The 21,341-nt window shown below is 43.3% G+C and overlaps 1 protein-coding gene across 5 annotated transcripts in view; it reads left to right on the plus strand.

Annotated features, from left to right (window-relative positions):
• The first annotated feature begins 10,884 nt into the window (after positions 1 to 10,884).
• ss (spineless) overlaps positions 10,885 to 21,341 on the plus strand; it is a 141,792-nt gene continuing 131,335 nt past the window's right edge. For all 5 annotated transcript variants that reach the window (XR_011228001.1, XR_011228000.1, XR_011227998.1 and 2 more), the window contains exon 1: positions 10,885 to 10,972. The gene's annotated coding sequence lies outside the window, so the exon portion shown is untranslated. The remainder of the gene's footprint in view (positions 10,973 to 21,341) is intronic.

Below are 21,341 nucleotides of genomic sequence, written 5' to 3' on the forward strand. Positions count from 1 at the left end.
ACTTAAACACGAGAATATAACCTCCAGACAGGTCACCCCTATCAAACAGAAAACGAGAGGCTGGATGAACGAAAACGTAAGACGACGCCTACCCGTCGTTTCCGTTATCAATAAAGATGGCGTTTAATGATTTAGTTTCTGATCACAATTATGGACAAATATGTTTTATTTTCGGGAGGATAGGTGAATAGAGGTGGTAGACGGTGACGAATGACTGTCATCGGTCTATCGTGGAGGGAGATGGGAGAACTGGGACCGCCTATTGTTTTGCTGTGGAGAGGGGGTGTGGGTGGTGGGATTAGATTATAGACAGAAGAGTGGGCCTGGCCACTGGGTGGACGGGTGACCGTGGGCGCCGCATGGTGTGGGCGTAGCAGCGTGTGGGCGTAGCCTGTCCTTGACGTCGTTGTTAGCAGGGGTTGTAATTTGGTGTCATTTTCCTTGTGTCTGTGTTAGGAGCCTTCGCCTCTACCGCCCTCGTCAGAGCATTTTGTTTGATTCTCCGTTTTCTTGCTTATTACTCTCTTTTTACGACTGTTATTATTCTATTACTTTCTTACTCCTGCGATTATTCTAATTTTCTTTATTGTGTTCATTTGCATTTATTTAGCTGTTATATACTTGTTGAATATTCAGGGGGGACTCTTATGTAAATGTTAGTGTGTTTGTCTGGAATATACGTGAATACATAAATTAATGTTTTTATGCATATACGTGTATATATGTGTTCAGAACACCCAACAACATTGTCTGGGGGCCGAGTTCTGGTCCAGGAATATCCCTATAGCGCGCGGGAAGTTTAAAATCCTGAGTATATCTTCATTTATAAATTAGAATGTCTGAACAAATCCACAAGGGCCGTGACGAGGATTCCAACCTGCGTCCGGGAGCATCCCAGACACTGCCTTAATCGACTGAGCTTAAGCTCAAATCCACAAATTCTTGTGGATTTGTTCATTTGATGCATCACGTTAGTGTGATCTCTGTGTGTTAGAATGTCTGTCTGAGGTTCGAGGCCTGACGCTTGGGGCTAGCCTGACTCAATTTTTTTTACACCGTGATTCCTGGAGGGGCGTGCCCAACATGGTCAACTTGTGGTCACAAGAGAATCGAGTGCTATTTAACATGGTGACAATGGGACACCACCCACCCCTCCTCCCACAATAGCTGAATATCATTTCAACTCAACCTGGGTTCGATCCCAGGAGCCGGCGAGAAACAATGGGCAGAGTTTCTTTCACCCTATGCCCCTGTTACCTAGCAGTAAAATAGGTATCTGGGTGTTAGTCAGCTGTCACGGGCTGCATCCTGGGGGGTGGAGGCCTGGTCGAGGACCGGGCCGCGGGACACTAAAGCCCCGAAATCATCTCAAGATAACCTGGAGTTATTTACCTTCTAGTTTTTAGTTTCTATAATATAAAACATTACACGCGCATGTCTGCCAAATTTTAAAGGTATTCCAGGTATCATACTTTATCCGTAATTAGCTAAAACACGCCAGAAGCGGATCACTGGCCGGTGTTCTCCTTCTCAGAACACAAAGATAAAAGAGAGAGAGAAGGATTCAGACATACATACATACCCGGGCATGTCTCCTATGTAATCCATATTTATAAATGGAAATGCCTGTTTGTTCGAGGCTGACACCACACGTTGGGATTAGCTTCACTCAATTTTTATCAGTAATTGATGTTGGGTTCGTCCCCAACATGGACGGGTCACGATTGGTGTCAAGGAACACAACATCAACTGGCACTGTGCCAGCGTGTCACTCCCACAAACACTTTGCAATACCACGTGACTCGACTCTGGATTATTATTATAAATATCATCATTAATTGGTATATATCGGACACTCTAGACGCTAATCAAGCCAACATAAAAATATATATCTCCATAATCCATATATACATGAATGTATATACATTTGTGAAAGTATGTTTATGCTTTACGCGACAATAATAATAGTTATTTGTTATGTATAAGCATACAGACCTACACACAAATGCACCCACCACGGATGCCAAACATACGCACAAGAAGAGAGAGAGAGAGAGAGAGAGAGAGAGAGAGAGAGAGAGAGAGAGAGAGAGAGAGAGAGAGAGAGAGAGAGAGAGAGAGAGAGAGAGAGACAGAGACAGAGAGAGAAACAAAAACAGAACGCAACTCTACGCAACATGAAACACCTTTGAACGCATCTGGCCAGCGTGATAACAACCCCCGCCCACAAATGATTCAGAATGACCAATTCAGCCATTGTGTGTGTGTAGTCGTACGATCGTTAAGTCGTAAGGCTCGTGGAACTGTCCAACTTCGTCACCATGAACCACCTCGCGGTCATTAACGACTGCTTCTGCCGTATGGTCAATAATGCCGGCAATAACTTACATTTGAGGTGTAATTGATATTTATAAAAAGGGTTGTTTGAGGCGTTGCTACGACCCGAGTGGCAGTTATTGGCTTTTTATGTGCCTGTATTTGTTGTTGTTCTTGTTGTTGTTTGGTAACCAGTGAGTATGTACTATTGGTGCCCGCTGACTCGAGCTATTAGCTCTTGGACCCCGCCTTTCTAATCAAGCTGTGTTTTCCTCTATTGTGTCCGCTACATATATTTCTCTCTAACACACACACACACACACACACACACACACACACACACACACACACACACACACACACACACACACACACCTGTTGATTGACGGTTGAGAGGCGGGACCAAAGAGCCAGAGCTCAACCCCCGCAAACACAACTAGGTGAGTACTAGGTGAGTACACACACACACACACACACACACACACACACACACACACACACACACACACACACACACACACACACACACAGACACACACACACACACACACACACACACACACACACACACACACACACCTGTTGATTGACGGTTGAGAGGCGGGACCAAAGAGCCAGAGCTCAACCCCCGCAAACACAACTAGGTGAGTACTAGGTGAGTACACACACACACACACACACACACACACACACACACACACACACACACACACACACACACACACACACACACACACACACACACACACACACATCTCCAGGAAGCAGCCCGTAGCTGATGTCTAGCTCCCAGGTAGCTATTTACTGCTAGGTGAACAGTAGCATCAGGGTGAAAGGAACGCTGAAACGCCATTTGTTTCTGCCTCGGTCGGGAATCGTACCCGGTTCCACGAGTCCCCTGTGAGTATATATATATATATATATATATATATATATATATATATATATATATATATATATATATATATATATATATATATATATATATATAATATACATGAATTTCCTTAAGTACTTTCGTATATTAATACATCTTCAGAAGGAGTTTGACTCCTTCTGAAGATGTATTAATATACGAAATAATTAATTTTGTCAATAAAGATGTTAATAATAATAAAGTACTTAAGGAAATTCCTGTTTCAATTTTCCTCCGTGGTCTGACACTCTCACATTTTTAATCACGTGTTTATTTTCGTGATACACACACACAAAAAGAGAGAGAAAAGAGAGAGAGAGGAAGAGAGAGAGAGAGAGAGAGGAAGAAAGAGAGAGAAAGAGAGAGAGAGAGAGAGAGAGAGAGAGAGAGAGAGAGAGAGAGAGAGAGAGAGAGAGAGAGAGAGAGAGAGAGAGAGAGAGAGAGAGAGAGAGAGAGAGCAAGCCAACAAACTTTACCTCAACATTATCTTAAAAAATCTCATTTCTGACCCCTTGAGCACCTTCCCTCGGAGCCCTAACCAACCCCCCGATCTCACGAGTACTCATCTCTTAACACCATAACTTGACTTCTTGGCCTTTACCTAAGTACAAGATTGACCTAACCAATCTGCTTTCTTGTTTTCCCTGACAGTCTTCTATGCCCTATAATTCTCCCCCGTGACCAACAGTGTGATTAATATCCAGCCATTAATCCTTGTGTTGATCCAATCTCGTATGCTGCTTGGGGTGTCCCCTCCGCTGTTAAGGAATCGACACCTGCTTCGTTCGGTTCGAGAGAGAGAGAGAGAGTGAGAGTTCAACGTCGAATCCATCACAGGGATTGATCGGGTGACAGTCTTCCTGCTGGATTATTCAACGCGGCCGTGGTTTAGTGAGACGAATAGTTGAGGTGTTAGCTGGTTGATGGATCGCCCTGTGGCAGTGTTTGCTGATGGCATTGATCCCCGCTGCGCTGGTTTGAGTTTAGATTGAGTGCATATATCGATTGGTAAGGTAATTGTGTGTGTGTGTGTGTGTGTGTGTGTGTGTGTGTGTGTGTGTGTGTTTGGGTGGAGTTTGATTATGAAGTTTTCGTTCTGAATAGGTTAATTGTTTTATGACAGTCAGTCGAGGCGTTTGGGTACTGTTGGTCGTTAATTCCTTGCGAACAAAGGGAATTAATTAACAACATTATTTTCGTGATTTCGTGTTTATCTTTGCACGGGAAAGAAAATTGTCTTTGTTGTTATAATACTTACGATTTAGTCTGGGCACAGTAGCTGTATTATACTTTTTTTTCTTTGATTCATTTAATAGTGAACAACGAATGTGTTGAAATCGTCAGTCAATCGCCGACTAATTCCTGTACTAAACAAGGGGAATACAACACCAAGTTACCGCCTGGTGCAATCATTCACCCATCACAGTCTGAGAAGTCAAATATTGCTCCTGTATGTGTCTTTGCAGAGTGTTATAAACATACGCAAGTTTCTTATTGCTTTTGCGATGCTTTCGGGATTAATATGAAGTTATATAGGCTTTGGCTAGGGTAGGCGTAGTTTGGTTAAGTTAGGTAAAGTCAGGCTAGGTTTGGATAGGTTAATTTAGGTTAAGTTAGGTTAGGTGTAGTTAAGTTACCATAAATGTGGTTGCATAACCCAGGTCAAACATGGGGGGGGGGGAGTACTTACGGCTGGGATATCTTAAGTGCTACAAATGGAAAGTGGAAAAGTGAGAATTAAGTGGAAATAATTTTTTTCTCATAACGTGAAACATGGCGGCAGAAAGTAGCGTTTAATTCGTTTGATAAAACCAAGATAAATGCCTCGATAAATCCTGGATAAGTCTTAGATAAATCCTGGATTAATCCTATATCAATCCTGAATAAATTCTTGATGAATTTAACAACATATTTAAGAGTGAAATTTTGTTTCAAGTACTATGTTAAATAAAGTAATTGAAAAAAGTCATTGGTTGGACTGGAGCCGTGTACAAGATTACTCAAACAAGCTGCCATCCTTGTTTGATTCACTTAAGTGTCGTCCGAGAAAGCAATCGAAGCAGTAGCTATGTAGCGATTTGTCCGCGCGAGAGACCACGTCGTTCATCATGTTTTGTCCAGCCGTTCACTGGCCGTTCGAGCCCTACACCTTTGATTACTCAAGTAGTATTGTCCAGTAAGGTCAGGCGAACTGCTCATATATCTCTCTCTCTTGCTGTGTGTGTGTGTATGTACTCACCTCAATGTGAGTACACACAAATACATGTTTACACACACACACACACATACACAGAGCAAGAGAGAGAGAGATAGATGACCAGTTCACCTGACTTTGCTGGACAGTATTAGGTCTGTGTATGTGTGTGTGTGTGTGTGTGAGTGTGTGTGTGTGTGTGTGTGTGTGTGTGTGTGTGTGTGTGTGTGTGTGTGTGTGTGTGTGTGTGTGAGTGTGTGTGTGTGTGTGTGTGTGTGTGTGTGTGTGTGTGTGTGTGTGTGTGTGTGTGTGTGTGTGTGTGTGTGTGTGTGTGTGTGTGTGTGTGTGAGTGTGTGTGTGTGTGTGTGTGAGTGTGTGTGTGTGTGTGTGTGTGTGTGTGTGTGTGTGTGTGTGTGTGTGTGTGTGTGTGTGTGTGTGTGTGTGTGTGTGTGTGTGTGTGTGTGTACTCACCTAATTGTACTCACCTAATTGTGCTTGCGGGGGTTGAGCTCTGGCTCTTTGGTCCCGCCTCTCAACCGTCAATCAACTGGTGTACAGATTCCTGAGCCTATTGGGCTCTATCATATCTACATTTGAAACTGTGAATGGAGTCAGCCTCCACCACATCACTTCCTAATGCATTCCATTTGATAACTACTCTGACACTGAAAAAGTTCTTTCTAACGTCTCTGTGGCTCATTTGGGTACTCAGCTTCCACCTGTGTCCCCTTGTTCGCGTCCCACCAGTGTTGAAAAGTTCATCCTTGTTTACCCGGTCGATTCCCCTGAGGATTTTGTAGGTTGTGATCATGTCCCCCCTTACTCTTCTGTCTTCCAGTGTCGTGAGGTGCATTTCCCGCAGCCTTTCCTCATAACTCATGCCTCTTAGTTCTGGGACTAGTCTAGTAGCATACCTTTGGACTTTTTCCAGCTTCGTCTTGTGCTTGACAAGGTACGGGCTCCATGCTGGGGCCGCATACTCCAGGATTGGTCTTACATATGTGGTGTACAAGATTCTGAATGATTCCTTACACAGGTTCCTGAACGCCGTTCTGATGTTAGCCAGCCTCGCATATGCCGCAGACGTTATTCTCTTTATGTGGGCTTCAGGAGACAGGTTTGGTGTGATATCAACTCCTAGATCTTTCTCTCTGTCTGTTTCATTAAGTACTTCATCTCCTATTCTGTATCCTGTGCCTGGCCTCCTGTTTCCACTGCCTAGTTTCATTACTTTGCATTTACTCGGGTTGAACTTCAACAGCCATTTGTTGGACCATTCACTCAGTCTATCCAGGTCATCTTGTAGCCTCCTACTATCATCCTCTGTTTCAATCCTCCTCATAATTTTTGCATCGTCGGCAAACATTGAGAGGAACGAATCTATACCCTCTGGGAGATCATTTACATATACCAGAAACAGTATAGGTCCAAGGACTGACCCCTGCGGGACTCCACTTGTGACGTCTCGCCAATCTGAGACCTCACCCCTCACACAGACTCGTTGTCTCCTGTTGCTTAGGTATTCCTCTATCCACCGGAGTACCTTCCCTCTCACTCCAGCCTGCATCTCCAACTTTCGCACTAGCCTCTTGTGTGGCACTGTATCAAAGGCTTTCTGACAATCCAAAAATATGCAGTCTGCCCACCCTTCTCTTTCTTGCCTTATTTTTGTTGCCTGGTCGTAGAATTCAAGTAACCCTGTGAGGCAGGACCTGCCATCCCTGAACCCATGTTGATGCTGTGTTACAAAGTTCCTTCGCTCCAGATGCTCCACTAGTTTTTTTCGCACAATCTTCTCCATCAGCTTGCATGGTATGCAGGTTAGGGACACTGGCCTGTAGTTCAGTGCCTCCTGTCTATCCCCTTTCTTGTATATCGGGACTACGTTAGCTGCTTTCCAAATATCTGGCAGTTCCCCTGTTGCCAGTGATTTGTTATACACTATGGAGAGTGGTAGGCTCAGTTCTCTTGCTCCTTCCTTTAGAACCCAAGGGGAGATTCCATCTGGGCCTATAGCCTTCGTCACGTCCAACTCTAGTAAACACTTCCTTACTTCCCCACTGGTAATCTCAAACTCTTCCAGTGGTTCCTGGTTAGCTATTCCCTCACTTACCTCTGGAATTTCTCCTTGTTCTAAGGTGAAGACCTCCTGGAATTTCTTATTCAATTCCTCACACACTTCCTTGTCATTTGTAGTGAATCCTTCCGCCCCTATCCTTAATCTCATAACCTGTTCCTTTACTGTTGTTTTTCTCCTAATGTGGCTATGCAACAATTTAGGCTGAGTCTTTGCCTTGCTTGCGATGTCATTTTCGTATTGTCTTTCTGCCTCTCTTCTCATCCTGACATATTCATTCCTGGCATTCTGGTATCTTTCTCTGCTCTCCAGTGTCCTGTTATTCCTATAGTTTCTCCATGCCCTTTTACTTTGCTGCTTAGCTAGCCTACATCTTTGATTAAACCATGGGTTTCTCATCTTCATTTCTCTGTTTTCCTTTTGGACTGGGACAAACTTGTTTGCTGCGTCCTTGCACTTCTGCGTGATGTAATCCATCATATCTTGGGCCGTCTTTCCCCTGAGCTCTGTTTCCCATGCTATATCTGTTAGGAATTTTCTTATCCCCTCATAGTTTCCCTTTCGGTATGCTAACCTTTTGGTTTCGGTATCCCTCCTCGAGTTCAATAACCCTTCTTCAATCAAGTACTCAAACACCAGTACACTGTGGTCGCTCATTCCTACTGGGTCCTCAAAACCGATTTCTCTTATGTCGGAGTCGTTCAGAGTGAAGACTAGGTCGAGTCTCGCTGGTTCGTCATTGCCTCTCATCCTTGTGGGTTCTCCGACATGCTGCGTTAAAAAGTTGCTTGTCACCACCTCCAATAGTTTAGCTCTCCACGTATCCTCGCCTCCATGCGGTTCCTTGTTCTCCCAGTCAATCTTTCCGTGATTGAAGTCGCCCATGATGAGCAGGTGAGATCTATTTCTACAGGCAGCAGAGGCTGCCCTCTCAATTATAGTGTTAACTGCCTTGTTGTTGTTTTCATACTCTTGACTGGGTCTCCTGTCATTTGGTGGAGGGTTGTATATTACTGCTACTACTATTCTTGGTCCTCCCATTGTTATGGTGCCTGCTATGTAGTCTCTGAACTCCTCACAGCCCGGGATGGCCATCTCCTTAAAACTCCATTCCCTTCTCATGAGTAGGGCCACTCCGCCTCCTCCTCTACCTTCCCTCTCTTTCCTTATTACTGTATACTCCTGGGGAAACACGGCATTCGTTATGATTCCAGAGAGTTTTGTTTCAGTGAGTCCGATTACATCTGGGTTAACTTCTTGTGCTCTTTCCCTTAGTTCACTTGTCTTGCTTGTGATCCCATCTATGTTCGAGTACATCACCCTGAAACTGACTCTCTTCTGCTTCTTTTCTGGGGGGGACCTTTGGGATCTGGGGTGAGTGGGAGCTGGGGGGACCTGGCACGGGGGGATTGGTGGAGGAGGGAGGGCTTGGGGTGGTGGGGGAGAGGGGGAGGGTACAGGGGGTGAATAAGAGGGGGAGGGTACAGGGGGTGGATAAGAGGGGGAGGGTACAGGGGGTGGATAAGAGGGGGAGGGTACAGGGGGTGGGTAAGAGAGGGAGGGTTGGGGAAGCATGGGGGGAGGAGAGGCTGCGGGGGATAGGGGAGATGGGGGGGCTTGGGGGGAGAGAAAAGGGTGGAGGGCTTGGGGGGCGTGGGGGAAAAGGGAGGGCTGAGGTGGGTGAGGAAGAGGGGAGGGTTTGGGGGAGTGGAGGAGAGGGGAAGACTTAGGTGGGGTGGGGGAGAGTGGGGGGCTTAGGGGGAGGGGGAGAAGGGAGGGCATGGGGGTGGGAGAGACGGGAAGGCATGTGGGAGAAGGGAGGGCATGGGGGATGGGGGGGAACGGAGGTCCTGGGGAGAGGGGTGAGGGGAAGAAGGGGGGTGAGTGGGGGGAGGGGGGTGGGTGGGGGGAGGGTGCCCTAGGTGGGTACTTAGTGTGTGTGTGTGTGTGTGTGTGTGTGTGTGTGTGTGTGTGTGTGTGTGTGTGAGTGTGTGTGTGTGAGTGTGTGTGTGTGTGTGTTTATTTGTCGAAAATATCTCCCCTACGACATTTCTGGGGACATTTTTGCCAAGCTGTAGAGCGCGACTTGAACCTCTCGTCTGTGCCTGGAGTGAGTTGATGAACAGACAGGTGAGTGCAAGAGTGGATGCACTTGAAGACGGGTACGAGGCTGGGGGGGCGCCTGTATTCTGTCTATGTCTCCATTCTGTCTCAAGCTGTGTCGGAGGTTTCGTGAGGCGCCCGTCCTCACAGTCTGGTGAAGTCTGTCAACTTCGTGTATTAATTTATTTATGCATACATCTGTATGTGGCATATATATATATATATATATATATATATATATATATATATATATATATATATATATATATATATATATATATATATATATATATATATATATATATATATGTGTATATGAGCTGTGTGACAAATTAGTTTGAGAAATTTCTATGACAAAATGGCATTGATTGATGTATGTTACTAATATGTATGAATGACCTTACTACAATATCCGTCACTAATATGTATAACCTAACTACAATAACAATAACAGCCACAAAAACAATAGCTACAAAGCCAAAAACAACACCTACAATTACAACAGTCGACTTGAGAATGGTCCAGGACGGACCGAAACGTCGTCGTCCCTTCACTTTCTAATGTAATAATAACAATAATAATAACAATAACAATTCAACAATAATTACAACATTAGTCAAAATAACAACAGTTATGAAAACTACAATAACAACAGCTACAGCAACAATAACAACAGCAAAAATAACAGAAGCAAAAATTACAACAAAAGCAACAACAACAGGAATACAACAACAACAACAACAGCTACATTACCAAAAACAGTTACAATCACAACATCAACAATAACAACAATATTTACAATAACAACAGCTACAATAACAACATTAATAGATACAACAACAACAACAATAGCTGCAACCAATGCTACAACAACAACTACAACAATAGCAACAACATTAGTCACAACAAAAGCTATAATGAGCAGCAACAGCTTCAACAACAACAACAACAGCCACATTAACAAGAACAACAACAACAACACTACAACTAGAGCATAACACTTCTACAACAAAACAAAGCTACAACACTGACCACTAACACATCTGTTACAACATACAACAGCTGCTATAACATACAACAGTTGCTACAACATACAACAGCTGTTTCAACAACATAGAACAGCTGTTTCAACAACATAGAACAGCTGTTTCAACAACATAGAACAGCTGCTTCAACATACAACCGAGCTATAGAGTGGTCATAATAAGGAAATGTTTTGAACAATAACATTAATGTTCAAATGCGACTAACAACGTGTATGTGTTCTCCACCGCAGGCGCTGAACGGGTTCCTGGTGATCTTGGCGTGCGAAGGAGAAGTGTTTTTCGCTACCCATAACATTGAGTCCTACTTGGGGTTCCACCAGGTAGGTACTCCGAATTTCTGTCTACCAGTTACTCACCAGGGAGTAGGTGAGTAAACCCCCGATCTCTGTGTACCGGTTACTCACCAGGGAGTAGGTGAGTAACCCTCCGATCTCTGTGTACCGGTTACTCACCAGGGAGTAGGTGAGTAAACCCCCGATCTCTGTGTACCGGTTACTCACCAGGGAGTAGGTGAGTAAACCCCCGATCTCTGTGTACCGGTTACTCACCAGGGAGTAGGTGAGTAAACCCCCGATCTCTGTGTACCGGTTACTCACCAGGGAGTAGGTGAGTAACCCTCCGATCTCTGTGTACCGGTTACTCACCAGGGAGTAGGTGAGTAAACCTCCGATCTCTGTGTACCGGTTACTCACCAGGGAGTAGGTGACTAACCCTCCGATCTCTGTGTACCGGTTACTCACCAGGGAGTAGGTGAGTAAACCCCCGATCTCTGTGTACCGGTTACTCACCAGGGAGTAGGTGAGTAACCCTCCGATCTCTGTGTACCGGTTACTCATCAGGGTAACCAGCTAGGTGAGTATAGGGGTGGTTAAGAGCCACTCACCATGCAGTGTAACAAGGGACTTCGTTCCTGAATCAATTGTAGTTAGAAATCCATTGTTTGATCTCTGCCTGCCGGCCTGTGTGTGTGTGTGTGTGTGTGTGTGTGTGTGTGTGTGTGTGTGTGTGTGTGTGTGTGTGTGTGTGTGTGTGTGTGTGTGTGTGTGTGTGTGTGTGTGTGTGCCTGCGGGGCAGAGCTTCAGCTTCCGGGTCCAGCCTCTCCAGTTGTCGGAACTGTAAAAAAATAGGCTCCCAACTTTCATAATTCAATGTATTTACAAAAAAATAAAAAAAATTGGTGTTGCTCTGTAAATATTTGTGTCACGAGACAAATATATTTCTGGGTTTTTCCTTTTTCTAAATTCTTGATGCTGTAAATTTTGCGTTTTGGCTTCTTTACTTCGTCTTTGACTTTCTTTATTTATTCTTAAAGTATTTTTGGTTCATTTATTTGTCCTTTTATTTTCTCCTCGGTATCATCATCGCCTTTCGTTTTATTATTATTATTATTATTATTATTATTATTATTATTATTATTATTTACTTCCTCTGTCTCATTTCCTATCCTTGCCTGTCTATCACTCTCTTTCTCCCTCCTCTCTCTCTCTCTCTCTCTCTCTGTCTCTGTCTCTGTCTCTGTCTCTATCTCTGTCTCTGTCTCTGTCTCTGTCTCTCTCTGTCTCTCTCTCTCTCTCTCTCTCTCTCTCTCTCTCTCTCTCTCTCTCTCTCTCTCTCTCTCTCTCTCTCTCTCTCTCTCTCTCTCTCTCTCTCTCTCTCTCTCTCTCTCTCTCTCCCCACAGTGGGCAGTTAACGTTTAACACCATAATAAGGTTGAGCCAGCTTCATTATGTGTTTAACACTGGCAAAGATTAATATAATTATCGTCCAATTTAAGCAACGGACGTGAGGCTGAATGTTGGGGTTAGGGGGGGGCGTCCTGCCCCTGGCAGAGGGAGAGTGAGGGAGAGGGGAGAGCGAGGAAGAGGGGAAAGTGCGGGAGTGGTAGGGAGGGAGAATGAGGTAATGCGAAGGGAAAGGGGTGCGAAGCAGAGTGAAGTAATGTGAGAGAGGGAGTGAGGGAGGAAATGAGTGAGGGAGCAAGAAACAGGGAGAGTGAGAATGAGGGAGGGGTGAGGGAGAAAGAATGAGTCATTGGAGGGGCGGTGCGAAAGCGGAATAAGAGAGACGCAGAAGGACTGGAAGTGACAGTGAAAGATAAAAATATATACTAAAGGAAAGGAGAAGAGAAAGGAGGGGTGGGGGGGAAGGTGTGAGGAAAAGGGAGGGAATGAGGGAAATTAAATTAAATAAAGTGGTGAGAGAAGTGAGAGAATACGGTGAAAATAAATCATACGAGGTAAATACATATATATATATATATATATATATATATATATATATATATATATATATATATATATATATATATATATATATATATATATATATATATATATATATGTCGTACCTAGTAGCCAGAACGCACTTCTCAGCCTACTATGCAAGGCCCGATTTGCCTAATAAGCCAAGTTTTCATGAATTAATGTTTTTTCGACGACCTAACCTACCTAACCTAACCTAACCTAACTTTCTCGGCTACCTACCCTAACCTAACCTATAAAGATAGGTTAGGTTAGGTTAGGTAGGGTTGGTTAGGTTCGGTCATATATCTACGTTAATTTTAACTCCAATAAAAAAAATTGACCTCATACATAATGAAATGGGCAGCTTTATCATTTCATAAGAAAAAAATTAGAGAAAATATATTATTTCAGGAAAACTTGGCTTATTAGGCAAATCGGGCCTTGCATAGTAGGCTGAGAAGTGCGTTCTGGCTACTAGGTACGACATATATATATATATATATATATATATATATATATATATATATATATATATATATATGTACTTGGCTAAATATGACAGCATTGTTGGCGTTGTTGACCTTACAGTATAAGCTTTCTATGCTTCTAACTATTTTCTTACCCTCGGAATTAAGAAGAACAATCAAGTTACTGAAATTCCTGGTCAACTTTAGCAACTATTGACGGGTTTATTTTCTACAACGTCTCATTCCACTCTGAAACACCTTCAGGTAAGGAATGAATACACAAGGTGCTAACGTATCTTAAATACACATGTGAAAGAGCTGAAGTTGATTCTATGGTTTCACCTGTTGAATTACTTCACCTTATCTCACGCACCTTTACCTCTTTCACGTGTGTATTTAAGATAAAACGTGCACCTGTGTATTCATTATTTACCTGTGTACATTGTGAATTTGTTTTATACTTGTTATGGGTCTTGTAGCCGAGTGGTCTGCGGCCTTGGGTTACAATCGTTGACAATTGTCGGACAAGACAGTTGGAGCAGCTTAACACGTTTTCTTTCACCTTGTGCCTATTTCTTAACCTATCAGATTTAGGTGCCTATATCTCTATATGGTTATCTTGAGAGGTTATCTTGAGATGATTTCGGGGCTTTAGTGTCCCCGCGGCCCTCTCCTCGACCAGGCCTCCACCCCCAGGAAGCAGCCCGTGACAGCTGACTAACACCCAGGTATCTATTTTACTGCTAGGTAACAGGGGCATAGGGTGAAAGAAACTCTGCCCATTGTTTCTCGCCGGCGCCTGGGATCGAACCCAGGACCACAGGATCACAAGTCCCGCGTGCTGTCCGCTCGGCCGACCGGCTCCCCTAAACCCCATATGGTAAACTATATGGTAAACTATATGGTAAACTATATGGTAAACTATATGGTAAACTATATGGTAAACTATATGGTAAACTATATGGTAAACTACCATTTGTTAGTATGCTCTTACATTAATTATACCAATTTGTTTATATACCATTATGTTAATCCATTATATTAATGTACCATTAAGTTAATATTCATTTATGTGAATATTCCGTTATATTGATCCATTATGTTAATATTCTATTATGTTATTATGCCATTATGTTAATATTCTATTATGTTATTATACCATTATGTTAATATTCCATTTTGTTATTATACCAATATGTTAATATTCCGTCATGTTAATATTACCAGTTTAGTTTGTGTGTGGGTCCCACGGGACCTACTTGTGGGTCCCACGGGACCTACTTGAGGGTCCCACGGGACCTACTTGTGGGTCCCACGGGACCTACTTGAGGGTCCCACGGGACCTACTTGAGGGTCCCACGGGACCTACTTGAAGCGTGAGGCTCTTCTGGTTGGAGTTAATTTTCAAATTTGTTAAAAAAAAATCTTTAGCGAGTCATGCATTTAAAGAAGTGAGCAAGGAAAGAGCGCTAACGGCTGAACCACGGGGTGTAATGGCCTGGCTAACGACCCTGTTAGCCGGCCTGCTATTGGTGGATCGCTGATGGACGCCCAACAGTGTCAGTTTCAAGAAAGTCTTCAAGACCTTCCTTTGATCTTAAATCTGTATTATTGGGATTTATAATGATACGATGGTTAAATAAAAAATAATTCTTTGATTTAAAGTTGATGATTGAAGGTTAAGTTTGTGTAGAGATCGCAAAGTAGATACAAAAAGTTGGATAATTTGGGGTGAAGTTTAAATGGAATATCGATATTGTTATTCCTGTAATTCGTATGCGGATTTAGATACATTATCTGTTAAATAAACAAGTCAATACAAGCAGGAGCATTTCACGTCGGTTGTTGAGTCCCGTGTTGCCTCAACTATTGTTCCGTCTTGGGGCTTTTCAAGGTCATTTTCCGCGTTTTGTGACGTTCAGTATGTGACGGTTTATATGTGACGTTCTGTATGTGACGGTTTATATGTGACGTTCTGTATGTGACGGTTTATATGTGACGTTCTGTATGTGACGGTTTATATGTGACGTTCTGTATGTGACGTTCTGTATGTGACGTTCTGTATGTGATGTCCTGTATGTGACGTCCTGTATGTGACGTTCTGTATGTGACGGTTTATATGTGACGTTCTGTATGTGACGTTCTGTATGTGATGTCCTGTATGTGACGTCCTGTATGTGACGTCCTGTATGTGACGTTCTGTATTGACGTTCTGTATGTGACGTTCTGTATGTGATGTCCTGTATGTGACGTCCTGTATGTGACGTCCTATATGTGACGTTCTATGTAACGTTCTATATGTGACGTTCTATGTAACGTTCATTATGTGACGTCCTATATGTGACGTTCTATGTGACGTTCTCGTCAGTTTCGTACTTTACGTTTTATTTGGGGGAGGGGGGAATGGGGTAATTGTGAGAAGAAATAGATTTTGGCGGGGAAAAAAATTGGTAAACGTTTAGGGGGAAAAATAGGTACTCGTGGGAACAGATCATTCCGCGTAAGAAGGGTAGCTCTGATAAAAAGAAAAAAAAGAAAAAAAAGTGGGTATCACAGAAGACTTAAACCACGGGAGAAAAAAATACCCGTTGTTTTAGTTTGGAAAAAAAAACTGAAATTAAAAGCAGTTGCAAGTTGAAACCTCAACTCTGAGCCTCGAACTTAAACCACAGAAAAGAGCCGTCCGAATAAGCGGGTTTGTGACTCAGAGGAACTTATTTGTGTGACCTTAATTGCAGCTTAAGGTCACGTAGGTTAAGGCAACGTTAAGGTCACGTAGGTTAAGGCAACGTTAAGGTCACGTAGGTTAAGGCAACGTTAAGGTCACGTAGGTTAAGGCAACGTTAAGGTCACGTAGGTTAAGGCAACGTTAAGGTCACGTAGGTTAAGGCAACGTTAAGGTCACGTAGGTTAAGGCAACGTTAAGGTCACGTAGGTTAAGGCAACGTTAAGGTAACATAACTGCAGTTTAAGACTACGTTAAGGTAACGTAACTGCAGGTTAAGGCTACGTTAAGGTAACGTAACTGCAGGTTAAGGCTACGTTAAGGTAACGTAACTGCAGGTTAAGGCTACGTTAAGGTAACGTAACTGCAGGTTAAGGCTACGTTAAGGTAACGTACCTGCAGGTTAAGGCTACGTTAAGGTAACGGAACTACAGGTTAAGGCTACGTTAAGGTAACGGAACTACAGGTTAAGGCTACGTTAAGGTAACGGAACTGCAGGTTAAGGCTACGTTAAGGTAACGTAACTGCAGGTTAAGGCTACGTTAAGGTAACGGAACTGCAGGTTAAGGTAAGGTAACTCTTGCCCAACCAATGATGAAGAAGATTAAGTCACCAAAAAGGCACGGTCCAGGCAGAAATGTTACCCAACTAAATGGCTGAGCGAGTTAGAAAGTTATTAAATTGGAATTAATCTTGTTTTGAATATATATAAAAATAGTATTGTGGTATTGTTATTGATGGAGAGGTCTGGCCTTGTGCCCTGGAGAGGCCACTCCAGACCGACAGCCAGACCGCAACTCCATAGTCTCCTGAGACTGAGGGATGCCTGCTACTACTACTATTGATGGAAACTGTATTGTTGAGGGTCTTGGGGAGTCATTTTGGTAGCCATTTTGGTGGACATTTTGGTGGCCATTATCGAGGCAATTTTAGATGCCATTTTGGACGCCATTTTGAAGGATATTTTTTAAGTTTTTCTTTGGCGTAGATGCCGATGAGAGAAGAGAATCTTTGAGTTTGTATACAGTACTAATGACCAGTGAATTACAGGCAAAGTATGATAGAATATTTTTTATAGTTTTAAGGATATCAGTGCGTAATGTTTTACAATATATTAAGATACACGAAGAAAGAAAATAAATCAAAGTCGAGTTAAAATTATATTACAAGATGTTTCATAGAGGGGGTCGCTTCTGGAGCGTGTCAAATAGCCCTCATTTCATTGATGCCAACCCCCAATCCGCATGTGTTTGGCGTGTACCCAACATCACTTACTGTACAAAATTGAGCGAGACTTTCCCCAAACGTCTGGCCTCCAAACACGGACAGATAGATAGATATTCTAATCTAAATAGTTGGTAAATACCATGAGTCCCAGGGGCTAATCGCCCCCCCTCCCCCCCACTCTCCCCAACTACCCAAACCCACCCTTTCAGCCCCACCTGTTTCCCCCCCACCCCCCACCCCCATAAACCCCCTCCCCCTCCACCCACGTATTTGATGGACAGCTCCGGTATTTTGTTCCTTACATCCGACTGCACTACATCACACTAACGACCTGATATACGCGTACAGGCCCAACCCCCACTTGCGTATTATGCTAATTTGGCCCAATTTCCCAATACTGCCTATTTCCCCATAAACCACACAATTTCTTGCCCTTGTTCCTAACTGCGTGTCTGTCTCAATGTAACGTAATTGGCTGTAACTTTTTGTGTGTGTGTGTGTTCGTGCGTTTGCGTGCATGTGTGTGTGTGTGTGTGTGTGTGTGTGTGTGTGTGTGTGTGTGTGTGTGTGTGCGTGCGTGTGTGTGTGTGTGTGTGTGTGTGTGTGTGTGTGTGTGTGTGTGTGTGTGTGTGTGTGTGTGCGTGCGTGTGTGTGTGTGTGTGTGTGTGTGTGTGTGTGTGTGTGTGTGTGTGTGTGTGTGTGTGTGTGTGTGTGTGTGTGTGTGTGTGTGTGTGTGTGTGTGTGTGTGTGTGTGTGTGTGTGTGTGTGTGTGTGTGTGTGTGTGTGTGTGTGTGTTTCCGGTGGCTGTAATGCAGGAAGCTTAGCATTGGGTAATGTTGATGTTTTAAACATTATTATTAGTGTTGTTACCCCTTTTTATGAATAGGATGTGAGAAGCAGATGGTGTGAAGAGGGGTGAGGGGGGGGGGGATGAAGAGGGGGTGAGGAGGGGGATGGGGAGGGTGGTAAAGGGGGCGTGGGAAAAGGGTAAGGATTGAGTAGATTTGCACTGGTTAGGGTTGAGGGAGAGGAAGGACACACACACACACACACACACACACACACACACACACACACACACGTGGTCTGTGTGTGTGTGTGTGCCATTATGTACGTGTTTACGTGTCATATATATATATATATATATACATAAATATACATATATATATATATATATATATATATATATATATATATATATATATATATATATATATATATATATATATATATATATATATATATATATATATGTATAACAGCGTAGCAGTTTCCATCTGCGTGTTTGCTTGAACGAAACTGTGCAGCATACATAGATCTACGCACGAAGGCTTGTATATGTTTACTCATAAATGGATGTAAACAAGGATGTTGGAATGTACACAAGTTTGCAAGAATGTCAAAGAAATATATAGCTGCAACAATAATAATGCTTCTCTTAGGAGACGATATCGTATCTCTCTCCCTCCCTCCCTTCTTCTGTCCCTCCCTCAGAACATCAACTATCCCCCCTCTCCCCTCCATCCCCCACGAAACAAAACACACAAGAACGTACATAAGAAACTATCCATCTTGACGAGATAAGAATCGCATTGCGTGTCACCCAAAGATGAATTTCCATTTTCTTTTGCTAAAATGTGCATTGTCGAAAAATCGACACGACAAAACAAGAAACACAGAATTACTGAATAAGCGAGCTTGGAGGCTCAGAGGTTGGGAGCTTGGAGGTTCAGAGGTTGGGAGCTTGGAGGCTCAGAGGTTGGGAGCTTGGAGGCTCAGAGGTTGGGAGCTTGGAGGCTCAGAGGTTGGGAGCTTGGAGGCTCAGAGGTTGGGAGCTTGGAGGCTCAGAGGTTGGGAGCTTGGAGGCTCAGAGGTTGGGAGCTTGGAGGTGATTCTGATTCAGAAACAATTTATTCGTGGTGATTTAGACACATCATTATAATAGGGGTTCGGATTATAGCAGGTATTCATCAGTCTGAATCAGACTTTACATTTTTGGCATTAACTGACTATCATTTATATTATTGCTTGGATGGTGAGATATATTTGGAAAACAAAGTGGTGTACCATTAGACAAATTTGGGCATAATATAGTATATTACAAAATGGAGGACGATTAAGACGATTTAATGAACTTTTCTAAACAAATCATACCAATGTGTTATTGAAATTTCGCCCATCCAAAGTATTCTTCAACAGCAAATTCTGGGGGCTTCCCCGCATCATAGTCACTGGAAATACAACACATACAATGTAGATCTGATCAATGGGACTCAGAATACCTGTCAGTAAGTCATCTCTTTATGACAGCAATTCCTTCATAATTGCAAATATCCAGTTGAAAAGTCTGCCTGCTTTATCTGCTGACTATTGCTGTATTCTGTCCAGCAGACCAGCGACACAATTATGTACACCAATCATTCTTAAGTTGTGTATTCTAACAAGTAAGTTGATATTTGTGGAAAAGTGGGAATGAATAATAAAGAGTGTAAAAAAAAATGGTTGAGGTTAATTGGTCGATACGTGATGCCCTTCAGACAGAATATTATTCGTTTATGAATGATTTCCTCAAGTGTATGTGTGTGTGTGTGTGTGAGTGTAGACATGAGGTGAGGCTGGAGATTGTAGTGAGTGTGAGGATGGGGACCCAAGATACATCTTGAGCACTTCAGCCAAATCAGCCAATTGTAGATCCCGAAATTCGCATCCATACACACTAAGACATTACCTGTTAATTAACTCCTTTCTACCAGATATCAAGATGACCCAATTCACTGAAATTAAAAAAAATTCTATACTTTCCGGTCCATAACAACTTCAGAATTTGAGTATATATGCCCCCTCCCCAGACGCTTTTCAGAATACTTTTCCGGAAGCTCTTCTGCCTTGAAACTTTAGCTTAGGATGTAGATAAATCGAGTCCTGTGAGATGAAAGCAACTTCAGCCCATTTGGTAAGACTAATCGTTATGTTGAGAGTTATCGTAGCAACAACCACTTGAGTTGCTCGAAGGGGGGTTGAGGATGCTAGTTTGGCAACTCAGGTGATCAAATTATCTTTTGAAAGTTGGGTTAAATGATATTTGAGTGTTTTGAGAAGATAGCAAAGGGGAAAAGAGAGAGAGTAAACAGGAGCATGGAACAGGTGCAATAAACAGGAGCAGGTACAACAGGTGCAATAAACAGGAGCAGGTACAACAGGTGCAATAAACAGGAGCAGGTACAACAGGTGCAATAAACAGGAGCAGGTACAACAGGTGCAATAAACAGGAGCAGGTACAACAGGTGCAATAAACAGGAGCAGGTACAACAGGTGCAATAAACAGGAGCAGGTACAACAGGTGCAATAAACAGGAGCAGGTACAACATGTGCAATAAACAGGAGCAGGTACAACATGTGCAATAAACAGGAGCAGGTACAACATGTGCAATAAACAGGAGCAGGTACAACAGGTGAAATAAATAGGAGCATGCAACATGTGCAATAAGCAGGATCATGCAGCAGGTACAATAAACAGGACCATGCGACATATCCAAAAACCAGGAGCACTGCCTCGATCACCAGTGACGTTACAGCTTTTGGAGTCTCCTGTCACTTGCTTGCAATAGTACTGTCAATCATCTCCCTGCAGTGCTGTCAGTCATGCCGCTGGCATGATGACCATTGCAAGCACCATCAGCATTTGCGTGGCAGGTTGTCCTGGTGGAGACAGATGAGACCGTGGTGGACTGAAACGCACTTTAATTAAACAACTGAATATCAACCACAGTTGTCGATGGAAACTGAAGACCGCCAGGGGGAAGCTGGAACATTTTCTTGAGAGTGTTGTATTGCAAAGTGCAAAGGTGTTGAGTGTTGAGTGCAAAGGTGTTGAGTGTTGAGTGCAAAGGTGTATTGGCCGGCGGTACGGCGCCAGCTGGCGTCCGGTACCGTGATGTGTGAGTGTTGGCTTGACGTGCTTACAACATCGCGATTCACATCAAGTCGCGGTACACACACACACTCTCTGGATGTACCGTGTACACAT

Source organism: Procambarus clarkii, chromosome 10, assembly GCF_040958095.1.
Source record: "Procambarus clarkii isolate CNS0578487 chromosome 10, FALCON_Pclarkii_2.0, whole genome shotgun sequence".
Lineage (NCBI taxonomy): Eukaryota > Metazoa > Arthropoda > Malacostraca > Decapoda > Cambaridae > Procambarus > Procambarus clarkii.